The sequence below is a fragment of the Diceros bicornis genome, chromosome X (genome assembly GCF_020826845.1).
Source record: "Diceros bicornis minor isolate mBicDic1 chromosome X, mDicBic1.mat.cur, whole genome shotgun sequence".
NCBI lineage: Eukaryota > Metazoa > Chordata > Mammalia > Perissodactyla > Rhinocerotidae > Diceros > Diceros bicornis.
In genome coordinates this window covers 78,715,177-78,742,493 of record NC_080781.1, presented here as the reverse complement: position 1 = coordinate 78,742,493, position 27,317 = coordinate 78,715,177, and the positions used below count along the sequence as shown (strand labels likewise).

Sequence of the window (27,317 nt, the reverse complement as noted above, 5' to 3'; positions counted from 1 at the left end):
TAGTTATAGCATAGTTAGAAAAAATCCATATGGACAGATTTTTAGAATAATTCTTCATTCTAACACTTCAACTAATTAAATAATGTCTGAAATATTTTATTTAAAATAATGCAGCATAGCTGGGATATGTACAAGATGAAGTTACTATATCTGGACAGTTACTGATCATTTACCACTATGTTTTTTGCCTTAAGTCACAGGTCTTTACTTAAATTATAACTACTATTTACAACTAAAAAAATGTCTTATTACAATATGTCTCCCTAAATGAAGAGTAATGTATCATACCTGCCACTGTCTCTCTTCAAGAAAGACAAATTTCTCCTCTCTTTCAGGAAAAAAAATTAAACACTACAACCCCCATAATTTTTTAAAATTTTCTTTTATTTTCCAGAGGTACACAGCTCTAATATTGAGTAATGTCTTATTGACTAATTAGAAAACAGTTCTCCATTTCCTATGCTTACTGTGGTAAATTACTGTGGTAATTTCATAATGGGAGGAAAATGTTTCCGAGGTGAAAAAGCATAGCAGAATTCAAACCAAAGGAAATTCAAGTCCTGTTAATAAATAAAACTGCCATAAATCCAAATAGCAGGACTAACATTTTACCAGATACAGCTCAATGTATTCTAAGTTACTCACTATTCTAAACATTAATTAAACTAACTAGTGAATTAAAAGCTATTGTAAGCCAGAAGTAAAGAGGAAATAAAGTCTCTCAAACATTCACTATAAGTAAAATATTAAGGTGGCAAAACTCACAATGTTGTCAGTGTTCTAGGTTTTATTTTTAAACATATCTTAAGAATAGGGATAGTATAAAAATATTTTATGGTAGGAATGCATGAACTGAACAAGATATCTACTCAGTTTAGAGAATATTTTGAGATACTAGTTTTGTTCTAGTCCAATAGTTATAGAAAATCTATAAATTCAATTCCAATTCTAACAGCATCATTGGATTAAAAAAAAACTTTAGCTCATCTTGTGGTTTAGTAAAAATAATGATAATAATTTGGAAGGTTGGATCCCACAAATTAGTAAGGCTTACTGAGGTTTTAGATAATGACTTGGTTTGGTTCAAATCCTTATTTTAGATAATAGCAAAGGACTAGACTAATGACTAAATTACAGCACTGTACAAAATTATCTTTTGTCTTTTGACATACGATGTGTATTTTAAATTAAGCGTAGCATCCTTCCACATTGTATTAATTTTCATTTTATTTCCTCTTTATATTTTATATCTAACAAAACTGCCCTAAAATTAACTTATGCAATAAATATGCTACATGATATTTGTCTTTAAGAATCTGATGACATTACTATATGATATATGACCTGCTGTAGAACATCTGTGTTGGAAAAGGCATCACCTAACAAGAAAGATAAATGCTCTGTCCATTGTGAAACTCTACTACATGTTGTTTAGGCAAGAAAATCATTGAAAATGACAAGAGGTATGTCAATCAAAATATAGATATTAAAAGTGCTTAAATACATAGATTGATAATCCATATTGTTCTAAAAGAAACACAACAAGCAGAGTATTTTCTAAATTATAACTTTAAGGAAGCTCATAATTCTCGCCCCAGGCGCACCTAAATATGAAGCCTTTTTACCACTTTTTTGCAACAGTCTCACTGTAAGCAACCATCAATTTTGCTGTCCAGAACCCTGTTTCAATCAAAACAAGATTAACAGTGCCACAGCAGAATATCCATGAAATCTCTAACTTACTGAGAGCATCTTTCTGGATAGAAAGAGATAGAATTTAGCTAGGAAACAGATATTGTTAAGTTCCCATTCTCAAAGTCGGAGGATAAGGCAACAACAATCTCAATTTAATCAATTTGATGTAGCAAATATTTATTGAATTAGTAATATTTGCTGTTTATTAGCACTCACTATAGATCTAGTAGAATTTAGATACTTTACACAAACACATACACAAATACACACACACGCAAATAATATTTATCTTCACACATTTCCACATCAGCAGAGCTTAGTAGAATGCATGGCACATGGCAAACTCTTAATAAATGTTTATTGAATGACTTAATTACTTAATCCACTTTAATTTTCCACAAGTAACTTCTTAAAAATTTATTGTCATATCTCCTCTCCCAACAATGTTATCTTTGTGAGGCTCACAGGAGACTGGGAGTTAAAATAGAGAACACTAAAATATGTCTTCTTCCAACTGCTAGTCCTTATCACTTTGTCCCCACCCTTCCATTCCCAAACCACATAGGCTAAATAAAGAGGCAAGTCTTTAATTTCCAACATATTAGACAATATCATTATAACTGTATTTTGGGTTTTGTTGGACTTTGAATACAAGTCTTTAACATGCTGAGCAGATACACTCCCTAACCTTGTTTGATGGGTGCATTCATTGCCGGGAGCAACAAACTTGGAATCAGCACATAGAATGATATTCTAGAGGTCTTCACTGGAAATGAGATGAGTTTATATCATTAGCAAAAATCTCAAAAAAAAATTGGGAATATGCCCACTAGCTTTCAACTAACATTAAAGTAAACAGAGTCCCTAACACCTCAAAAGAAGGAGTTGGAGTTAAATAAGTAAATGGAGACATGCTCAGTTAAAAATGGAAAAAGGGAGCCAGCCCTGTGTCATGGTGGTTAAGTCCTGCACTCCACTTGGCAGGTCGGGTTCATGGGTTTGGATCCCAGGTGTGGACCTGCACCACTCGTCAAGCCATGCTGTGGCGGCAACCCACATACAAAATAGAGGAAAACTGGCATAGATGTCAGCTCAGGGCTAATCTTCCTCAAGCAAAAAAAGAGGAAGATTGGCAACAGATGTTAGCTCAGAGCGAATCTTCCTCACCAAAAAACAGAAAAAAAAAGGAAAAAGGACAAATGGTAGATGGTACACCAAGAAATAATAACAAGAAAAGAATAAGATGAATAAAATGGAGAATAGCTTACAAAGTCACAAATACAGCCAAATGAAGAGGAGATCTCTCTAAATGATATCCAAGTATTTAGAACATTACCATAGTCTGCAATACTCTAACACCAAAATTTAAGTCAGTGGCTTTATATGTTTCACGGTATTTTGCTTATACTTAATTTTATTTCATTATCCAAGCACTGATGAACTCAACCCACAACCACTCGAAAATCACTACACATCTGTAGATTGAAGATACTATCGAAATAAGAATACAATAACCAAGGGTTGCTCTGGTAATTCTTTCACATCTTTCATTCTTAAGCAGAATTGGAATTTTCTAATCACTTCTGGTTGCTGATAACAAGAAACAATAAGATACTTAGAAAAAAAGAAGAGACAGTTCAGCATGATTTCTGCTGGCAACATGATTTTACCATTAGAACATTTTCTAAATTACAAGATTAAGTATTTGAAGCCAGTTCCCCCAATATGTAAAAAGCAACATAAGAGCTGTGTGAGCTTGAAGAAGGCTCACCAACAATCTTCTGTCCGTCATTGGAAAGTACCTACCCCACTTCTACTATCCAACAATTCATCCTTTTGCCTACTACTTTCATCTACCATGTTAGATTTGCATTTAGATTGTGCAGCTATGGAGAACCACATAGCACAGTCTTGAACCCCTCCAACTTTCTTGCCCCAGATTGGCAAAATAAAATGAGTCTCTCAAAGTCTTTATGGTTACCTTCAAGGGACATGGTATAGGAAATCAATGACATACAGGCAAAAAGATACATTATCCTATATTTGTATTCTACTCTACAAAAATCCCCAAATGCAAAGCTCTTTACGTCATCCATTGTTAAAAAGCATTGAAAAGGAATATATTAAAGCAAACCTACTGAGATTAAAAGTAGGGAACTCTTTCTGAGGTAATAAATACTCTAAATCATCTTTTAAAAGCCCGTAGGAATCAAGTCAGGGCATGAAAGGCCTAAGGCATCAACTTGATAGCCCACAACATTATGTACACATCTCTTCCAGGTTGTCAAAATTATGGCCAATTTCATTGGATCTGGTACCCCTTACTTCAAAGAGCCTATAGGTATCTGTCATAAGCTATGGTATCTAGATGTGAACTCCGATACTTAGGAATGTCACAAGTTCAAAGCTACAGTTGCGTGTGCTGCAAGCATCTAAACATGACCTGATGGACACCCCAGGCTCCTTTCAAACCTGAGCTGCTGAGTCTCTATGGAAAACAGTATAGAGAGTCCTCAAAAAATTAAAAATAGAAATATCTCATGATCCAGCTATCCCACTTCTGGGTATTTATCCAAAGAACTTGAAATCAACAATCCAAAGAGGCTTATGCACCCCTATGTTCATTGCAGCATTGTTCACTATAGCCAAGAAGTGGAAGCAACCCAAGTGTCCATCGACAGATGATTGGATAAAGAAGATGTGGTATATATATACAATGGAATACTACTCAGCCATAAAAAAGATAAAATCATCCCATTTGCAACAACATGGATGGACCTGGAGGGTATCATGTTAAGTGAAATATGCCAGACAGAGAAAGACAGACACTGTATGACTTCAGTCATATGTGGAATATAAACTAACACACGGACAGAGAGAACAGTTTGGTGGTTACTGGGGGAAGGGAGTTGGGGGGTGGGCACAAGGGGAGAAGAGACGCATTTATATGGTGACTGACAAATAATAATGTACAGCTGGAATCTCACAATGTTATAAACTATTATGACATCAATTAAAAAATTTAAAAAAAACCTGAGCTGTTGAGAACATGCCAGTATCTCCGATGGTATCAAGACAGAGGGTTTGCAAAGGAGGCTAATGTAGCTCACCTGCTTTTTTGGACATGGGCATCCGTGCAAATCTCTGTCTCTACTTCTTTTCTTGAAAGGATAAAAAAGTTCCAAGTATACCAAAAATCCCCATTTATGGATTCTGATTTAGTGGAACTTTATGACAAAATTAAATATTTCTCTATTTGTCTCTCTGAATTTAAAGCTGTACAATATTTTAAGTTTTATGTTTTCACTAAAGTAAAAAATCAAATATTGTCATGAAAAACCTCTGAGAAAATCTATGTTTTTTGTTACAGAGAACAGCAATATAAATTTATAAAAATTATTTTGTTTTGAATTATGATTTGTAGAAATTTAGGAGTCAAGGAAAAGTATAATACTGAGTTCAGCTCTGTTCTTTTCTTAATAATATATATATATATACTTTTTATTAAGAGACTGACTTTCAGTCATTTTTATTCATTGTAAGCCTTCCTATCCTTAGCAGCCAAAAGCTATTCATCCTTCTATGACCTTTCTACCTGCTATCTCTGATCTTTATCTATAAGATCTTAAGGCATTTACATTTCTTACCTTTTATTTATGTAATCAATACCTAAATACATGAATTATTTCTCCTACTAGATTCATCAAGAGGCAGGCAGGAACTAATTCTGTGCCTACATATACTCTTATAATGTTCAGGACAGTTCTTTGAATATTATCAGAAACATGAAAATATAATCATACATATATAATAGGCTGAGAGATAATTAACATGTTTCTCAAAGTACAATAATTAACAAGATAGTTCAGAAAATGGAATATTATGGTTAGTGTGTAACACGGAGCTTTGCCATCAGAATCTGCTCAAAAATGACAGTTTAAATTATGCTTAAAGTCCTGTGGTTTAATATCTTTCCAAAATATGTTAGAACAATTTCCTACTTTTTTTTTTGGCTGAGAAAGATTCGCCCTGAGCTAACATCCATTGCCAATCCTCCTCTTTTTTATTGCTTGAGGAAGAGTAGCCCTGAGCTAACATCTGTGCCAATCTTCCTCTATTTTTTTTATGTGGGACACCGCCAAAGCATGGCTGGTGAGTGGAGTAGATCCGAGCCCAGGATCCGAACCTGTGAACCTGGGGGGTCAAAGTGGAGCATGTGGAACTTTAACCACTTGGCCACAGGGCCGGACTGAGTGATTTCCTACTTTTGTAAACACAAGTTTATAAATAAAATGGGATCTTTCTCAGATGACCAGAGATCTTGCTATAGCTTAAGGTCATCACTCTGAACATAATTAACCATTGCGCCATACTAGAGACACAGAGAGCAAATAAAATTGAAATGAAATGTGGACTGAACAAAATGTGTACTGATCCCAATATACTTCTTAAATTGCCTTATCTTGCCATGCCCTCCTCAAAGCTAAGTACAACTCCCCAGAGAAATTTGTTTAATTGAGGATTTAAAATAGTTGATTTTCAGTTCATCAAGGTTTTGCTGTACCATTACCAACCATTTCCTACCAGCTCCACAGAATGAGCAAGACATCCATTTAAATACCATTTAAAAATATATACTATGCAAAAAAATATATATAACATTTATATATATATAAAACCATTGTGATAGGAAATAGCTTATAATCATGAACAGACATTCTGCAATTCTTCTTGGTAATTGCAGACTTGTGCAAAAATGAGTGAAGAATGTATTAATAGGTGAACAATACATGTGTAATCCCCCTCCTGCAAAAATGTTCTCATTTCAATGGGAAAAATCTCACAATGCCAACTGACTTTCAAATTTCGGTTCTGTATTCTCTACTGTTCATTTTCCCTTCATCATCTTCATTGATTTCACTCTATTCATTCTGCTTTTGTGTCAATATAACACAAAAATATGATAACCAAAACATCACTCCCAAGGAAGGAATGTGCTCTATTCTAAGGACAATATTTGTTTTATACAAAAATATATCGAAGAGAAATATAGAGAAACTATTCAATTCAGAGTGAGCAACTGAGGTACTCTTCTTATATATTTATAGTTTAATCTGTAATTTTCCCCCTCTTTTATTCTCTATCTTATTGCATTTGTTTTTTTATCATTAATATTTTCAATTAAATAGAAAACCAACAATGCTTTTTTGTCTACATGCTCGGATGGGGAACTGTTCAATGACACATTTATGTTGACCACCTCCTATAATTTGTACACAAAGTTTTTGGTCAAGGTTCTGCTAATATTTTCCAAAATAATTATCTTTTTTCTAAGAAGTTCTGAGCCTATATTATTTTTCCATTGGTGATGAAGAAAACTTATCCAATGAATAAGAGACCAAAGTTTTGAAAGGGTAAATGTCAAAAACAAATTAGACCTCTGATGACATGAACTCCAAGAAAATCAAAAACAATCCTCCTTCTATGAATTTGTAATTGCATACCAGAAAGCAAAGAATAAGATAAACATTTTTCTGTTTGTTGTTCACTTTCACAGAAACTCCATCCTTATATGCTTTTAGATGGTCACATTTTGCTGACATTTACAAACATTTCATGTTGATCTTACATGGGTCACATCAATCATCTATACAGTTTCAATGACACTTTGTTAAATAAACTGTCATGAAAGATTTATAGAGAATTTGATAAAAGTAAAGAAGACATTGTTTAGCTTTTAAAGATGCATTACCCCTTTTTTGAGGTGTAATATCACTTCTAAAATACCATTAAGCTTTTCTAGCAATAAGCAAAGAAAAAAATCCCTTTCTCCCACACTTTTATTTGCATAACATTCTTTTTCCTCCAAACATTGGAGGTGAGAGTAGGAAGGAGAACCTCCCTCCCCAACTCAATACTCCTTGGATTTAATGGTTGTACATTGACCCCATTTTAAGACACATTACACGTAAGTTAACAGCATCCAGAATTTATTCACTAAAGAATAATTAAATAAATATGAGTCCTTAATCCATTCATGCAAATAAGTACTTCCCTCAAACACTTGAATCCTTGTATTCTGAATGGGGTGGTATAAGATAACACAAATTATTTCTCACACATTATTGAGGCATTCAAGTGGAAGAGGGTTACCAAAAGGCTACGTTGGAATTCATAGATTTTTGAATATGAATAATTACAATATGAGACCATTTAATTCAATTTTAAGCTAGCACCTGCCTTAAGCACCTGGCTAGTTTTGTTGTTTGTTTTCTTCATAAAATTAAAAATGGGTGTTACTTTGAAGTAGACTTGTAAAGAGTCACTCAGTCTCTAGCAATTTGTGCAATGCAAGCAGTAACGAGGTCATGTTACAATCAGGTTCACAATTATACATCTCATTGTGGTGGGAGAGTAGGCAATAAGGATTTTGTTAACATCATGGATCTCATTTTTTTTCATTTTGCATATGAATTTGTTAAAAAGTATTAATTTAGAGTATACTTTTCCAAATTGTGTCACTGTTCTAGTCCCTCTTGTAAGTTTCCTTGCTTAATGCTCTACTTGCTGACAGATCTGGGCTATTTCCCTTGCTATCAGATCTCAGGAAAAATTTTAAATCTTTCAGATCATTGAATTTTGTTGCCTGCATAACAAGGATACATTCGGGTAATGAATAATTTATAACCTAAAAACTTTAGACTCTTATATTTAAAAGAGCAAACTATATATGCTAGAATCCAAGAATATAATTGCTTAGCACAGTATCTTGCATATGATAAATGCATACTATTTATTCAATATTAAGGCACATACTGATTATGTTTCTAAAGATGAGATTTGACCTGTAGTATAATCAAATACATGTTATAAACATGAGCTCTACTATAATAGAATCCAACTCTACAAATGGTTAGAGTACACGAAGTATTCTTCATGAAAGAAAGCCCAGAGAAAACTTACATTTCAAACATAGCATTCATAATTCGTCTACACAAAACACTTTGAAATTTAGTAAACTTATAGTGATAAAATAGTATTCCATATAGAAATAACATATAGAAATATTTTTCTGTTTCAAAGGCAACATTCCTCCTCTGACAACACTTACTAAATTACTGTTATACCTTTTAATATCAAAACTCTTTTTTCTTAAGTTTCTTTCCTTAAGAAACCACAGTGAGTCCTATCATGTCTTATTCAAGTGATAGCAGGCTGAGGTTTTCAGCTTTTGACTCTCTTTTATTTTTAAGTAACCAACTCTTCATTTTTGGGAAATCAAGGGAGAAGTTTCTGAGTTGTTAAGATTGAAGGGGGAGCAAACTTGATTTTCAAATTAAGAGTTGACTAGCAATTCAATTGTAGAAAAACATTTTGAGAATAACTGGACAATTTTATAGTAATTAAACAGCGGGTAATGAGGAAATTAATAATATAATACAAAGACAACTTATTGTAGTCCTATAAAAAGAAATTCAAGATTCTGTTAATGGCATGTTTATTTTATTAGAGAGAATTTGAGTAAAGGAACTTAACTTTGGGAATAGAAATGCTAAGCGCTCTACTTAATAGCACAAGATCCACACACTTACTGTAAGGTCAGAGCTGTTTTCATTTCAAAACAATTGCCATTCTAATCATTAGATCTGGCAAACTGAAATTTAAGGGCCTCTCATTCCCTAAGTAAAACTAAACATTATCTAAGAAAGCAGAGACGATAAAGAATGAACCAGGGCATTTTAATTATCTTTAATATTTACAAGTTAAGTTTGCTAAGTTAAAGGTCAGTGAAATATGTTTGCATCCTACGTTAGTTTGTCACACAAACTTAGAGGTCAGTAAAATACATTTGAATCCTCATGAATCCAATGAGCAAACCATATAAAGCCTACAGCGTAGTGCCGGGTACATAGTGGGTACTCAAAGGTTGTTTTTAAATAACTGAAAGGATTCTCTCAGAAAGCATTTTAAAGAAACAAAGTTATTGCAAAAGTATAATTAATCCTTTTATAATTTTTTGAGATGTATCCGAATGCTTTCTAATGGTTTTTAAGAGTTCATACAGCTTCTATAAATATCTCTTCCAATCTACAACTTAAGCTTCATATGAAAACCAGTTTTACATGGGTAAAATGTGTTATAAAACAATTGAAGAACAAAATAGCATGTTATTTTCATGTTTGAGGTGAAAAGTGTTTATTTTTGGAATGTTTACATGATTTAAAACCAATTATTTTTTATTAAAAACATCCCTTTTATTTTATTTATTTATTTTTTTAATTTTATTTATTTTTTTCCCCAAAGCCCCAGTAGATAGTTGTATGTCATAGCTGCGCTTCCTTCTAGTTGCTGTATGTGGGACGCGGCCTCAGCATGGCCGGAGAAGCGGTGCGTCGGTGCGCGCCCAGGATCCGAACCCGGGCCGCCAGCAGTGGAGTGTGCACACTTAACCACTAAGCCACGGGGCCGGCCCGAAAAAACATCCCTTTTATTTATTTTATTTTAAAATATTTTAAGCCCTTATACAATAAGTAACGCCTCTGTATGGTAAATCTTGCCTAATCTGCTTAACCCTTGATCTTCAAAGAAATCTTTATAATTTTTTCCAATTTTACTATATCTGGCTCTTTCTGTTATAAATTCTTTGGTACAGACTTGAATATGAAATCAATTTCTACAATCCATTATAAATATCTCCTATTTACACAAACTGAATATTCATTGAAAAATTGAAATGCTGTATTATTTCATGACCACATCTTCACTATCAGAAGTCCTAAGATGACCTACTATTAGTTTCCCCTTAGGAATAAAACCGTATTCTTTAGCTTGCATCAAAAAAACAGGACACAAGCAAAACAAGTGTCCTCTGTTGCTATATTTATTCAGTCCATTATCTCTTTCATCAATCACATTCTAGCAACTCCTAACACTGGGTGAGCAGCTTTATTTTCAGATTGTGTGTTATCCTTTCACATTACTAACAGGGTCTTAATTGAGTCCTATTTAAAGACCTACAATTCCTATTATGAATGCCAACTTGAAGCATATTTTTTGACTTGGACCAATATTTAGCTTTTTTTTTTTCATTTTGGTGAGGAAGACTGGCCCTGAGCTAACATCTGTCACCAATCTTCCTCTTTTTGCTTGAGGAAGATTGTCCCTGAGCTAACATCTGTGCCAATCTTCCTCTGTTTTTTATATGGGGGTCTCTGCCACAGCATGGCTTGATGAGCAGTGTGTAGGTCCGCACCCAGGATCCAAACCCGCGAAACCTGGGCCGCCGAAGTGGAGTGCGCGAACTTAACCTCTATGCCACTGGGCCAGCCCCTCCAATATTTAGCTTTTTAATAAAAACTTTATCATGTAAAATATGATGCAAAAAGAGCATAAACTATAAAATATCCCTAAAAGTAAGAAGAGATTGGATAATTCAATTATAAGTTTAGACCCCAAGATGGTAAAAAGAGTAATGTGTAAGAAAGAGAGTGGTCAGAGAATGCTTTTCTGGTAAGGTAGCATCTGAGCCTGAATAAAATGATAGGGCATGCAACCTAAATACTGGATAAGAATGTTTTAGGCAGAGAGCAGAAAGTGCAAAGGTCCTGAAGCTAAGATTTTAGGGCCAGTCTGGTGAGAGAAGAGTGAACGTTTTGTACACATTGATAATTGAAAGAACATCCTAAAGTTATTTTCATTTGTTTCCCTGCCTTCTTTTTCCTCATAGCATTTACCTCATATGACTTACAACTTATTTGTTTACTTGTTCATCATCTATCTCCCTTAACCATAATGTGTCATTTTGGTTTGTTCATTATTGGATTTCTGTGCCTAGAACAATGTGATCAATAAATATTTTTTAATGAATAAATAAACAAACTTGAATTTAGTAGGTTGTATTTAGGTACAAACTATATTTAAATTTACACAACAGTATAAGTTAAATTGATTGGTGTGATTCTTGCATGTGGGTGACCTTGCCCCTGGATGCCTAGCTGCTTTCAGTCAGTCATAACTAAGCACAGTTGTCCTGTAAAAGGCCATGTCTCATGATCCCTTCTCTCAGTCTGGCTGAGATAACTTGCCATGTAGTACTCTGGTCCCTATGATTGCTGTTACTCACAGAACTGCTATCTGTCCTCCTGATCCAGAATTTCTTGAGTACCACAGGCTTCTGAGATGACTCACCCATCCTATTCACTCCTTTTGCCATCAGCTTAAGGCTGCATTCTGACTAAATTATTGAGACAATACCCTCACCCTCATATTCTCTTCCATAGGTGTAGGGAGGCGGAAAACAGCGATATTATAACTACATTTGACTACACCTAAGCATATCATATTCAAACTGCAGAAAATCAAAGATAAAGACAAAATCTTGATATGTCAGATTAAAAAAAAAAAACACTTGCCTATAGAAGAGCAAAGATAAGACTTACATCTGATTTCTCCTCAGAAACGATGCAAGCAAGAAGAGAGTGAAGAGAAATATTTAAAGTATTGAGATTTATTTCAAACCACCAACCTAGAATTCTGTATTATGTGAAATTATCCTTCAAAGTGAAGGAGAAATAGACTTTCTCAGACAAACAAAAATTGAGGGGATTTGTTGCCAGTAGACCTGCCTTGCAAAAAAAAAAAGTTATGAAAATAAGTTAATCAGAGAGAAGGAAAATGATACAGGTCAGCAACTCAGACTACATAAAAAAAGGATGAGCATTAGAAAAGGAATAAGTGAAGGTAAAATAAAAACCTTAACTTTTCTTATTCTTAACTTATCTAACAGATAACGGTTTATTTGAAATTATTACAATGTATACAAAGATCATAGCTTATGTATAAGTGAAATGAACGACAACAATGATACAAGGGACAGGAGGGAGGAATTAGAAATATTTTGTTATTATAGGTAGTTGCCCTACCTTGGAAGTAGTATAACGTTATTTGAAAGTAGACTTGGGTTAGTTTTAAATGTATATTGCATACACTAGAGCAACTACTAAAAAAGTAAAAAAAAAAAAAAAAGAAGAAGAAGTATAATTGATAAGCTAAGAAAGGAGAGAAAATAGAATAATATAAAATGCTCAATTAAAACCAGAGAAGGAAGAAGAGTGGAAGACAAAAATAGAAACAAATAACAAGAACAACAAACAGAAAACAGTAACAAATATGGTAGACATTAATCCAACGATATCAGTAATCACTTTAAATATCAATGCTCTAAAATATAACAATTAAAAGACAGAGATTGTCAGAGTGGAGCAAAAAACAAGACCCAACTATATGTTGTCCACAAGAAATCCACTTTAAATATAAAGACACATGTAGATTAAAAGTAAATAGATGAAGAAAGAAATACCATGCTAACACTAATCAAAAGGAAGCTGGAGTAGCTGTATTAATTTCAGACAGAGAAGCCTTCACAGCAAGGAAAATTATTAGGGATAAAGAGGGCCATTACATAATGATAAAATTACAAAATGATAAAATTATCCAATAATACATAAGGATCCTTAATGTGTATGCATCTAACAACAGAGTATCCAAAATATGTGAGGCAAAAACTGATAGAACTGCAAGGAGAAATAAATGAATCCACTATTATAGTCACAGACTTCAACATCCCTCTGTGAGAAATGGACAGATCCAGCAGGCAGAAAATCAGTAAGGACATAGTTGAACTCAACAGCACCATAAATCAACTGGATATAATTGACATCTATAGACTACTTCATCCAGCAACAGCAGAATATGCATTATTTTCAAGCTCACATGGAACATTCACCAAGATAGACCATATTAGGGGTCAGAAAACACCTTAAGAAATTTAAAACAAGAGAAATCATACAATGTCGGCTCTTAGACCATAATGGATTTAAAGCAGAAATTGGTAACAGAAAGATAGCTGGAAAATTCCAAAATATTTGGAAATTAAACAACACACTTCCAAATAAACATGTGCCAAAGAAGAACTCCCCAGAGAAATTAAAAAATATTTTGAACTAAATGAAAATGAAATACAACGTATCAAAATTTGTGGGATGCAATGAATGCAGTGTTCAGAGGGAAATTTAGAGCACTAAATGCATATTTTAAGAAAAAGTAAAGATCTAAAATCAATAATCTGGGCCGGCCCCATGGCTTAGCGGTTAAGTGCGCACGCTCCGCTGCTGGCGGCCCGGGTTCGGATCCCGGGCGCGCACCGACGCACTGCTTCTCCCGCCATGCTGAGGCCACGTCCCACATACAGCAACTAGAAGGATGTGCAGCTATGACATACAACTATCTACTGGGGCTTTAAGGGGAAAAAAATAAATAAATAAAATCTTTAAAATCAATAATCTAAGCTTCCACTTTATGAAACTAGAAAAAGAGCAGCAAATTAAATCCAAAGTAAACAGAACAAAGAAATAATAAGTGAAGTTGAAATCAATGAAATTGAAAATAAGAAATCAATAGAGAAAACGAACAAAACCAAAAGTTGTTTCTTTGAAAGGTCAGTAAAATCAATAAGCCTCTAACCAGGCAAACTAAGAAAGAAGAGAGAAGACACAAATTACTAATATCAGAAATGAAAGAGGGGACATCACTACAGATCTCTTGGACATTAAAAGGATAATAAAGAAATATTATGAAAACTCTATGCCCACAAATTTGATAACCTGTATGAAATGAACCAATTCTTTAAAAAACACAACCTCCCAAATCTCTTACAAGAAGAAATAGACAATCTGCACAGCCTTATATCCATTAAAGAAATTGATCAATAATTAATAAACTTTCAAAACAGAAAGTACCAGGCTGAGATGGGTTCACTGGTGAATTCTACCAAACATTTAAAGAAGAAATAATATCAATTTTCTAGTATCTCTTTCAGAGGATAGAAACAGAAGAAATACTTTCTAATTCATTCTAAGAGGCCAGCATTACCCTAACATCACAATCAGACAAAAACATTACAAGAAAACTACAAACTAAACTTCTCATAATCATAGACGCAAATATCCTCAACAAAATATTAGCATATCAAATCCAACAATGTATAAAAATAATTTTACACCAAGACTGAGTGAGCTTTATTCCAAGTATGCAAGACTGGTTCAAGTTTTAAAACTCAATTAATGTACTCCATCACATCAACGGGCTAAAGAAGAAAACTATATATGTTCTATTCATACCTTTGTTTTCTCTATTAAAAAACAAAACCTCAGGCAGAGGAAAGTGTACCTGGTCTCAGTTCTACTTTGACAGAGGAATTTAGTCTTGAACAAGATGAAAACAAAAGAGTTGACTGATTTTGACAAAATGTAGAACATTATTGAAAAGTTCCAGTTATATCCTTGCATTAAAATAGCAGTTGATAAAAGTTGTCTTCTGAGCACAACTTCTGAATTTTTAATGGTATATCAACAGAGATTTCAGGATTATGGTATAGCCCAGTGGGAAGTCTATAATTCAAAGGACTGCTCATATTTCATAATACATTGTAAACTAATAAAGTGTTGATTGATGAACTATAGATCTCCCTCAAGGCAATTATAAAAGATATACATATTAAGATATTCTGAAATATATTTCCTATTATATCAAATTCGGTTAAAAATCAGTCAATTCTCTTATAAATTATTATAGAATAAAGACATTTATAAATGCAAAATGCCACAAATTGAGTGGAAACAGAGATTTCACTTCTTTGGATCGCTAACCCCTTGTTAAAACACACGCACAACCCACTTAATGCTATTCTGTATACTCAGAGTGTCACTTATTTGTAAAAAGGTGGCTGAACTGCTTTAAGAGTGAATACACAATCTTGTTCTGCCATTTCTAGCCAGTTTTCTGTAAGCAGAGAATACAAACTGACATTCCACTAAGTACAAACTCATTTATGTACATTGCTACAGGGTCCTAGGCCTTTAGAAATAATAAAAATTCAAACTTCCACCTAAATCTGTGACTGTATTTTCCTTTTAGAACTAATCCAAAATAGTCCCTATTTGGGGATGCCAAACCAAAAAAAGCAGTTGGGAAATTTTTTTGAAGTCACACTTCACATGTTTTTGAGAACTTAATATTGAATAGATCATAGTATTTGTTAGCCACATTTGCTCTGATTCAAGTCAAATTTAAGTTTTAATCGTTTTAGTATTTTATTATTTAAGTTTCTGCTAATGAACAAACAGAATTAAAAAGTTCAAATTAATATAAACTTGGAAATACACGTTTTCAATACAAGCTGCCAACCATTTCTAAAAGAACCTTATATTTAATCAAAATTTGAAAACCTTGATGCTGAAAGCCATTGACAGCTATGGAAAGTAATTGCCACAACAGAGGCTAGAATCTAGAAGTTCGATGTTTTTCAAAGAGGTATACCGATTACCAGACTATGAGTCTCAAGTCATTTACCCACATGGCACTCCTTTAATTTAGCCCTCACTGACAAATGATATTTTTTTCACCAAATTCCCCTTGAAGAGAATTCAAGAAAAATAAAGACCGTGATGGGAGGAAGGGACATCTATGGATACACACGACAAAGACAAAATGGAATCTGGTCATACATAATGTAGACAGTTTAGGAATTTATGCAACTGTACTTTAATCTTGTCAGATTGCAAAATGAGTTTACATAATAAAATATGTTTCTATACTTTGATTTGAATCATAGAATTAAATAAATATGCCACGATGGATAAATGAACCATGAAGATAAATGAATTTTTTTATTCTGGGAGAGATTGAGAAATACTATACAGTAACCAATCAGGATGTCGTAAGTGAAGAAATTAGTTTAAGTTTTTAAAAGGAACAATTTTAAAAGTAGGCGTAAAATTGTATGCATATACACAAGGAGGCAAAAAATGGTAAAGTAGCTTTCATGTACATTAAAGCGTTAAAAGCTAACAAATCAAATTCTGCATGTTAAAAGGTAGAATTTTTTCTCTCATATAGGTAAGATATTGACCAAAACACCAAATGCATTAAAGAATTACATCTCGCATAGCACAGTCACAATTAATGAATGCCTTTCTGTGTGTCGTGTCACTTGGTGCTGCAGATTACCTTCCATGAGCATTGCATCATTCACACACCTGTTCTCACAAAGATTTGACCCAACAATGTATGCAATATTTTTCTGCATTGCTTGGACTTTCTTTGTTAAATACAGTAAACTCCTGATAATTTTTCTTCATCCATTATTCTTCTTTCTTAGTACAGTAAATACTTGATAATCTGCCACCATTAAGAAATTAAATGAAGGGATAACTTCCTAGCCTAATTTTACATAACAATTTATCTAGCTACATAATTCCAAAATAAAGACATAAAAAGTGAAATTAAACCATGCATTTGGTACCACAATAGTAGCCTGAATGGTTCTTCCAGCCAAACTATCTATCAAAGTTTCCAATAACTTGAAAAATGGAGCTTCATCTCCTTTTACTTTCTCTACCCATACTCCAGTGAAAATTCTAAATGCCCTGCACACTACCTGGTATACAGAAGGTGAATGAAAAAAGAAAGAAGAAAACGAATGTCAAAAACAGCCCCTAAATTATTGAGGATTGCCTGTTCTTTTTCTTACCAATGGACATTATTTTAGTTGCATATTCTCTCTGACTTAACCTGGATAAATCTGAAGAACCCAGTAAATTCATCAAAGAAATCATAATACTATATGTGAGCTTTACATATTTAAGCATGTGGACCTAATCAGGCAGGGCTTTTCTAGATACCATTACAGGAAATAACAACCTATAACCTCATGCATGAGGGCTGAAGTTATTTATTTCCCCAATTTTATGTATGTATTTAACAGACAATTACATATACACTTCCTGTGTACCAGGCATTGTCCTAAGGACTTTACAAACAATAACTCATTTAATTCTTAAAACAGCCTTAGAAGTAGGTACTATTATTATCATAATTCCTGTTTTACAGATTAGGAAACTGAAAGACAGACAGTGTAAGCAACTTGTCCAGGACCATATAGCTAGCAAATGATGAATCTGGGGTTAGAGTCTCCACAACCTGGTTCCAGAGTCCATGTGTTCAACCACCACTCTGAGCTTCTTATAAGTATGACTTTACTGACTGTCTCCAATTCTACAATGACAGAATTGTATCCTTTAGTCTTAAGTTTCATTTTCATAATGTGATTCAAAATTCACAAGCACAACTTTTAATTAGGGTACAACTCTCATCTGGCCATGCAAGTGTAAAATTCTGTAAATCTAAAAATAAAACTCCAGATGGAAAGAATTTCATAGATTAGGTTCTTTAGATATTTACAATAATAAACCCACAGGCTGGAGAAAAACAGATCTGCCTTATACCAAATTCCATTCTATAAATGAGATGTATCATTTTCAGTTTCCAGTGCATGCTGTTATGTGTAAGTCGGGCACAACAACTAAAATGTCTGCTAATCAAGATATTTGCCTGGATTGTGCTAAGTAAAACAAGTCAGACAGAGAAAGACAAATACTGTATGATCTCACTTATATATAGAATCTAAAAACGCCGAACTCATAGAAAAAAAGAGTAGAATGGTAGTTGCCAGGGGCTGAGGGATTAGAGAAATGGGGAGATGTTGGTCAAAGGGTGCAAACTTTCAGTTATAAGACGAGTAAGTTCAGGGGATGTAATATACAGCGTGGTGACTATGGGTAACAACACTGCATTGTATATTTGACAAACACTGTGAGAGTAAAGCTTTAATGTTCTCACCATAACAACAACAACAATATGGTAATCATGTGAGGTGAAGGATGTGTTAACTAAGCTTTTTGTGGTAAACATTTCCCAATAAATATGTGCATCAAATCACCACATTGTACACCTTAAATATACACAGTGTTATATGTCAATTATATCTCAATAAAGCTGGAAAAACTATATATTTTCCCAGGACATTTGGTACACTGACTCTTCTTCCAAGCTTCGGATGAACGGCATTTCTTTTCAGTCTGATATTTCTGATCCTTCCTATTTTTGTCAGTGTGTTACAAGCTGTAGAGGGAACTACATAAAGCTTTTACTAATGGCAGAAACCCTCTTTTGTCAGAGAGGATTACTGTCATTCAGTACCAGGGAAAACAACTCTGAGCTCATTTAGTAGTATTTATTTAATATTCTACTCTAATCTGCTTAAAACTGTAGCAGTACAAAATGTCATGGGAAGATGTAAATACTCACTGAATTCTTTTTTGTACCTACAAACAAACCAAATGGAAAATAAAAACCCAGTCTGTTTCCTGTCCCTCAAACTTTTCCAAGATTCTGATATTCTAAGTTATTTAACATTTCAGCTGACCTTGGGGACTTTGTGGACCTCTCTGATGAAGCATGTTTCAGTGGCAGTCAACAGTATATTCTGGGCATGCTTGTCAATCCAAATAAAACTAGCAGATAAATTTCTTTTTTTGCTAAAATGAGTTTTCTCTGGACCTTAAAACTTCCTTTTTATTACAGAGTTGACAATCTAGAAAGAACAAATAATTTTTTTCCACCAAGGCCATAAAAACTCAAACTACATATGGAAAATTCTTTGTTAATCCAAACCCTTTTGTCCCAATGTCATCTTAGAAGATTTATCACAATGGTACCTTTTTCAACTTTAGGGGTTGTTTAAAGAAGAATGCAAAATCAAATGGATGACCCGCAAAATTCAAAATGGCAACTGTCTACTTGTGGTACAAATTATACAACTAGTCTTGAGCAGATAATCTAACCATTCAGAACCTTCAATTTTAAAAGCCCTTACAAATGACCACTGGTATTATTCTCATGTTGTTTTTATTATTGTTGTTATGATTGTGTGGTGATGTCATGGTATTATAACAGAGGAGCTGAGTCACTCGGTGTATGGCATTCAGACTCGTGTATTTAAATAATTCTATCATTTCTATCACTATACTACTTATGCCAATCATCACATTCATATTCTATGTCTGATCAGTCACGTTCTCAGTTGGATACAAATCTTCAAAAGCTCACATTATTCTTCCCTATAATTGCTGACTATGTATTATGAAAAATTTTGTGGTAATGAAATCCATTTGAACACAACCTTCTAAATGAGACACCATTTGTTTCATTTTTCTTTTTCTCCTCTTTTCTTCAATTTGCTTTAAAAATTATTCTGAACATTACATAATGCATTACGTCACCCCTAAATAATTCAATAAAATCTATTTGGCTAAATAATAATGATCCCAATTTTCCCAGGCACACAAAATTTACGTAAGGCTTGCTACACACTTTTAACTCACAAAAACCATCATGAGAGGAATGTAATTTTGCTTTCTGCAGCTTCTGGTCTCTCCTTGGAGAAACTATGAGCCCATAAAAAAAATCACTATCTATTATTGTTATGCCTAGATTATTCACGCTCAATCCTACAGAGTAGAGGAAATTTACTCAATGGAATCAATAGATAAAATTTAGACAACTTCAAGGCAGCAAATAGAGTTTAGTCACTCAACACAGTCAATGCTTATACAGAAGGGGACATAAACAGTGGCTGCGACTTTGAATAGGACCACAAGCTAAGGCTTCTAGGTAACGAAAAGCAGTCCATATTTTCACCAATTTTATAACATTTCAGCATCACATAAGGTGACTCTCAGCATGTCTATCACTGTTGGTTGGAACAAGAGGGATAGCTTTTGAGTTACATGTGCACATTGTATATTTTGTGTGGGAATGGGGCTGAAAGCTCAGGGGCAGTGAGACGAGAATGCTTTTCGTGGTCCTTGGCCTTCCACACTCCATTGTTAGAGAAAGTGAATCAGGAAAAGAGAATCTCTCAATCAAACCTGACTGGTACAATAATACCCTTTTCCGTTGGCTCTAGGAAATGCACTTATGAATTAGACCTTCATGCTCAGTTGTCTTCTACAAAGCCAGTCCCTAACTAGCACCCATAGAGTAATTGCCAGATTTAGATATAATTGAATTAAAACAAAACACGTTTGGAAAAGCACTGTCAAACAGAAGAAATGCAACGTGAGTTACATATGTAATTTTACATGTTTTAGTAGCTAAATTTTAAAAAGGACAAAGAAATCAATGCAATTAATTTTAACAATATTTTAATTAACACAGTATATCAAAAATCTTATAATTACAATATATAATCATATTAAAACATATAATAATATTAAAAATTATTAATGAGAGGGGCCGGCCCGGTGGCGCAAGCGGTTGAGTGCGCGCGCTCCGCTGCGGCGGCCCGGGGTTCGCTGGTTCGGATCCCGGGCGCGCACCGACGCACTGCTTGGTAAGCCATGCTGTGGCGGCGTCCCATATAAAGTGAAGGAAGATGGGCACCGATGTTAGCCCAGGGCCGTCTTCCTCAGCAAAAAAACAAAAAAAAAAGAGGAGGATTGGCGGATGTTAGCTCAGGGCTGATCTCCTCACCAAAAAAAAAAAAAAAAAAAAAATTATTAATGACATATTTTACATTATTTTTTCATACTAAGTCTTCAAAACCCCGTGTGTACTTCACACTTACAGCACATCTCAATGTGGACTAGCCACACTTCACGTGCTCAAGAGCCACACTGGACTAGGGACTACCTACCATAAGGGACAGCGCAGGTTTAGAGCCTCGGAATACAAAACTATCTTACAAACTATAAAATGTATTACAAACTGCGCAAAATATAATGGAAAATATAAAAAGAAGCTTAGGAACAACAGATAAGTTAACCTACACTTCCCCAAACCGTGCCACAATATTGCATAAATTGAAGGAATCTGTCACTAGAGCTCACTGAAATCAGATGGATTCTATAGAAATCTGTTTGAAAATATTCTGCATTCTGTTGCAGTAGTGACACAAAGAAAATTCTTTTTTTTTTTAATTTTTTGTTTATTGCAGTAACATTGGTTTATAACATTGTAAAAATTTCAGGTGTACATCATTGTATTTCTATTTCTGCATAGATTACATCGTGTTCACCACCAAAATACTAATTACAACCCATCACCACACACATGTGCTGAATTATCCCTTTCACCCTCCTCCCTCCCCACTTCCTCTCTGGTAACCACCAATCCAATCTCTGTCCCTATGTGTTTGTTTATTGTTGCTATTATCTACTACTTAATGAAGGAAATCATACGGTATTTGACCTTCTCCCTCTGACTTATTTCACTTTGCATTATACCCTCAATGTCCATCCACGTTGTCACAAATGGCTGGATTTCATCGTTTCTTATGGCTGAGTAGTATTCCATTGTGTATATATAACACAATTCTTTATCCATTCGTTCCTTGAGGGGCACTTAGGTTGCTTCCAAGTCTTGGCTATTGTGAATAACGCTGCAATGAACACAGGGGTGCATGTACCTTTACAAATTGGTGTTTTCAAGTTCTTTGGATAAATACCCAGCAGTGGAATAGCTGGATCATATGGTAGTTCTATGCTTGATTTTTTGAGGAATCTCCATACTGTTTTCCATAGTGGCTGCACCACTTTGCACTCCCACCAGCAGTGTATGAGAGTTCCCTTCTTTCCACATCCTCTCCAACACATGTTGTTTCCTGTCTTGTTAATTATAGCCATTCTGACGGGCGTGAGGTGATATCTCATTGTAGTTTTGATTTGCATTTCCCTGATAGCGATTTTGAACATCTTTTCATGTGTCTGTTGGCCATCTGTATATCTTCTTTGGAGAAATGTCTGTTCAGGTCTTTTGCCCATTTTTTAATTGGGTTGGTAGTTTTTTTGTTGTTGAGATGCATGAATTCTTTATATATTTTGGAGATTAAGTCCTTATCAGATGTATGGTTTGCAAATATCTTCTTCCAATTGTTAGGTTGTCTTGTCGTTTTCTTGATGGTTTCCTTTGCTGTGCAGAAGCTTTTTAGTTTGATGTAGTCCCATTTGTTTATTTTTTCTACTGTTTCTCTTGCCCAGTCAGACACGGTGTTTGAAAAGATGTTGCTAAGACTGATGTCGAAGAGCATACTGCCTATGTTTTCTTCTAGAAGTTTCACAGTTTCAGGTCTTACATTCAAGTCTTTAATCCATTTGGAGTTAATTTTTGTGTATGGTGTAAGGTAAGGGTCTACTTTCATTTTTTTGCATGTGGCTATCCAGTTCTCCCAACACCATTTGTTGAAGAGACTTTCTTTTCCCCATTGTATGTTCTTGGCTCCTGTGTCAAAGATTAGCTGTCCATAGATGTGTGGGTTTATTTCTGGGCTTTCGATTCTATTCCATTGATCTGTGTGTCTGTTTTTGTGCCAGTACCATGCTGTTTTGGTTACTATAGCTTTGTAGTATATTTTGAAATCAGGGAGTGTGATACCTCCAGCTTTGTTCTTTTTTCTCAGGATTCCTTTAGCTATTCGGGGTCTTTTGTTGTTCCATATAAATTTTAGGATTCTTTGTTCCATTTCTGTGAAAAATGTTGTTGGAACTTTGATAGGGATTGCATTGAATCTATAGATGGCTTTAGGAAGTATGGACATCTTAACTATGTTAATTCTTCCAATCCAAGAGCACGGAATATCTTTCCATTTCTTTGTGTCTTCTTCAATTTCTCTCAGAAATGTTTTATAGTTTTCAGTATACAGATCTTTCACCTCTTTGGTTAAGTTTATTCCTAGGTATTTTATTCTTTTTGTTGCAATTGTAAATGGGATGGTATTCTTAATTTCTCTTTCTGATACTTTGTTGTTAGTGTACAGAAATGCAACTGATTTTTGTATGTTGATTTTGTATCCTGCAACTTTACCATATTCGTTTATTACTTCTAAAAGTTTTCTGGTGGATTCTTTAGGGTTTTCTATATATATAATATCATGTCATCTGCAAATAGTGACAGTTTCACTTCTTCCTTTCCAATATGGATCCCTTTTATTTCTTTCTCTTGTCTGATTGCTCTGGCTAGGACTTCCAGTACTATGTTAAATAGGAGTGGTGACAGTGGGCATCCTTGTCTGGTTCCTGTTCTTAGAGGCATAGCTTTCAGTTTTTCACCATTGAGGATGATATTAGCTGTGGGTTTGTCATATATGGTCTTTATTATGTTGAGGTACTTTCCTTCTATACCCATTTTATTCAGAGTTTTTATCATAAATGGATGCTGTATCTTGTCAAATGTTTTCTCTGCAACTATTGAGATGATCATGTGATTTTTATTCTTCATTTTATTAATGTGGTGTATTACATTGATTGATTTGCGAATGTTAAACCATCCCTGTGTACCTGGAATAAATCCCACTTGATCACGGTGTATAATCTTTTTAACATATTGTCGTATGCGATTTGCTAGTATTTTGTTGAGGATTTTTGCATCGATGTTCATCAGTGATATTGGCCTGTAATTTTCTTTTTTTTGTGTTGTCCTTGTCTGGTTTTGGTATCAGGGTAATGTCGGCTTCGTAGAATGAGTTCATTTTTATCTCCAAAGGTTGTTTTATGTTTTTGTCTGATTTATCCTTATGAAATTCGAAAAGTTCTATGTTTCCAAAAAGAAATGGCATCAATTTAGAGATCCACCTTAGAACAGTCATTTTATTAACAACAATGCAAAGGCCTTTAGGAGCCTTATCTTTTTTCTTTGAATTATAGTATTAAAGATTAGAACTTCATTTTCCAAAACCTGTAGGTTACATTTGAAATCAGTGTTTATTATAATACCCCAAGTGTTTTTCTTTTCCCAAATCAAAATAAGATTTTGCTTACTTGAGTCTTAGCGGACGCAAAGAAAGTATGAGGGAAAATGCAATGGGTAAAAGAAAAAATAATAGGGCCAAGTGAAAGTGAATTCACAGAGAGAGTCTCCACTCTACTTATATAGCTTTGTTAACATCTCAAATTCGTGTTCATCAGAAAAGAATATAAAGGTCTCCTCTGCATTTTACCAAGTCCACAGAATCTAGAGTTTTATAAAGGACAAATTCAGGGAATATCTAAGCTGATCTTTATTTATATATGCAACAACCTGTATAGGCGATGCACCATGCTAGGTGCTCAGGATACAATGAAAAGCAAGGTAGATCTGGCCCTGAATTAATGGAACCTCTAGCTACATACTTAGCTTATAGGTCTCCAATCTACTCTTCATTTGTATAAAAAGGAAAAATTACCACTCAATATTATCTTCAAATTATAAAATACATCAATAAAAATAACAAGTTTAAGGGCCAGCTCCCATAATATTGACACATGATTATTAAGGATTATTAAGTCCAGGTTATTAAGGATTTTGATACCTTTTTCCAAAAAAAAAAAGTGAATAAGGAAGTGAAGAATAGAAATTAAAAGAATATACCGTATATTCTTGTCCGGTATGAAAATTCTGCATCAACTAAGTTAGACGTTAAAAAAAGTTTTTTAAATGACTAAAGAGGACAATACTAAGATAGCCTTTCACTCTAAGCCACTCATTTGACTGTTTCCCAGTTCTAATAATAGACATTTTCAGTTGGCTGCAGGAATTGTAATTTGCAGAATTAGAACAGCCCATAAACCCATAACATCATCAATAATAATTAGTCATCCTTCTCAAGCAGGCCAACAATCAAGTAGGCATTAGCAGTAGTGGCTTTCGTAAAAATAAAAAACAAAGAAAACAGTACTTTAACACCAGAATTAGGTAACATTATGAAAATATGCAACTATAAATTATCATAAATTTAATAATCTGTATTTATGCTCAGATTAGTCTTTCATTTGAAATTTGTACTGACATTTCTTGAAGAGAATATGCATGATAGCAACTTCAGTGGCTATTATTTAATCTTTAATTTTCTACTTTTATTCAGGATTTTATACAGTGTGTCTACTTTATATTTAAGCTACTGTCTTATTAGTTTGTAAATTGTATAATAAGGGATCTAACAGTTCTATTTCATCTCTCTTGCTAGACTTTTCATCTTCTGACTTTAACAATGTCACTGTAGTTAGTATAAATTTCATTGCAGTTTTGAAATAATATGAGTAGTCTTCTAACTTTTAAATATTGTACAGACTTCTGTTTAGGTTAATTGAGAGTTGAAGAACCCTCCAAATCTTTTCATCTGTCAACCTAAGAAGCTTTCAAGGTCAGTTTTCAAAATTAAGTAAACACTTATACTACCTCAATCTTTTGCTTTTGAAAATAACCCTCCACCCATTATCTTTTTTCGAAGTAGAACAAGGAAACTTCAATCAAAACATATACATAAAAATTCCCCTTATATTGTCAACTAGGTCATTTGATTCAGATTTCTCTAGCCTCGGTTGTTTTTATTTTTATTTCCTAAACCAAGTAATAAATATTTAATGGTATGTACTTCTTACAGATTATATATTTAAGATTTTTCATTTATATTTGAAAGACTCACCATTATTTCATGACAACTGTGGTTAGAAGAACACTTCTTTTTATAAACAAATTGCCCTTAGGGATCTAGAATCAGCTTTAGTTTCAGCAAATAAAAACCTAAAGGTTAGAGCATTTCCAAGTAACAAGCCAGCCATAGACTCTGAACCTGTAGAAATATTTCCTAGAGACTGCAGAACAACTGCCCTTCCTAACATTTATAGTCCCAGAATGGACTTCTTTTTTCCACAGACAATCCATCACATACTGAAACCAAATTTATTTCATAGAAATAAATCACTGATAAGACAAAGTAGCAAAAATCTTTCCCTAAGTAGAAGAACTAATCCTCAACAATTTTCTGTTGATCAGAACCTCAGATCCTGAATTTATAAAAGATTTTGCCCAATTCCCAGCTTTACTTCTAGAAAAAAAAAAAAAAAACCTACATCTCTCCCTCAAACATAAGACAATACTGTGTGAACCAATTAAGAGGTCTGATCCATTTCCAATATACAACCAATCCTAAACTTCAATCTACAGCACAGCCTGTCTTGAAAGATAAAGGGTAGGCTCGTTAAGGTAAGAGCAAATTGTTCTTCTAAGTTATTAAATGTAACAGAGTTCCTATCATCTGGATTGAATTTTTTTTGGTGATGATATAACTGGAATCATCAGGCAAAAGAAATAACAAAAGAAAACTGACAAAAAGGGATGTACTCTAAATATTTTAATGCTGCTTCTGCATTTTGGCTGATAGGCACTCTCTAAATGGAATCTATAAAAAAAGAAAATCCATTAGCTCTTCTAGAGGGTCTAAATTGGATTTAATTTATTATTCTTAAACATTTTTTCTGGTTTCTTATTTGCATATGTCTGCTTATTTTTCATTTGTTTTTATCTAGTTTTGTAAATAAAGGCAAATGGAAATATTCAAAATGCATAAATACCTCGGGGAGATCCCATACCTTGTCTCTTTGGGGTTAGACTGAGGAATAAGGGTTAGACTGAGAATGCTAGTTCTACAAGCCAGCATTCTTGCAAGCATAATGAATTGAAATATTTCAACCATGATGACAAGAAATTATCCTCTCTGTTTTAAAGAGAAAGCTGAAGGTAGACAGGGAAATAAAGGCACAATTTCTTTTAATCCTGCAAATAAGCATTTAGAAATGAGGGGGGGAAATTACATAACTGTATAATACAGCAAAGTTGTTCAGGGTTAGGAATACATTACATTACAAGGTTATCTAATGAATCTTCTATAAAAAGCTTTTCTTTAGTAATTA

General features: G+C 33.9%; 1 protein-coding gene across 8 annotated transcripts in view; it reads right to left on the bottom strand.

The window, feature by feature from the left end:
- DACH2 (dachshund family transcription factor 2) overlaps positions 1-27,317 on the bottom strand; it is a 495,523-nt gene that overhangs the window by 294,960 nt on the left and 173,246 nt on the right. The window lies entirely within an intron of this gene.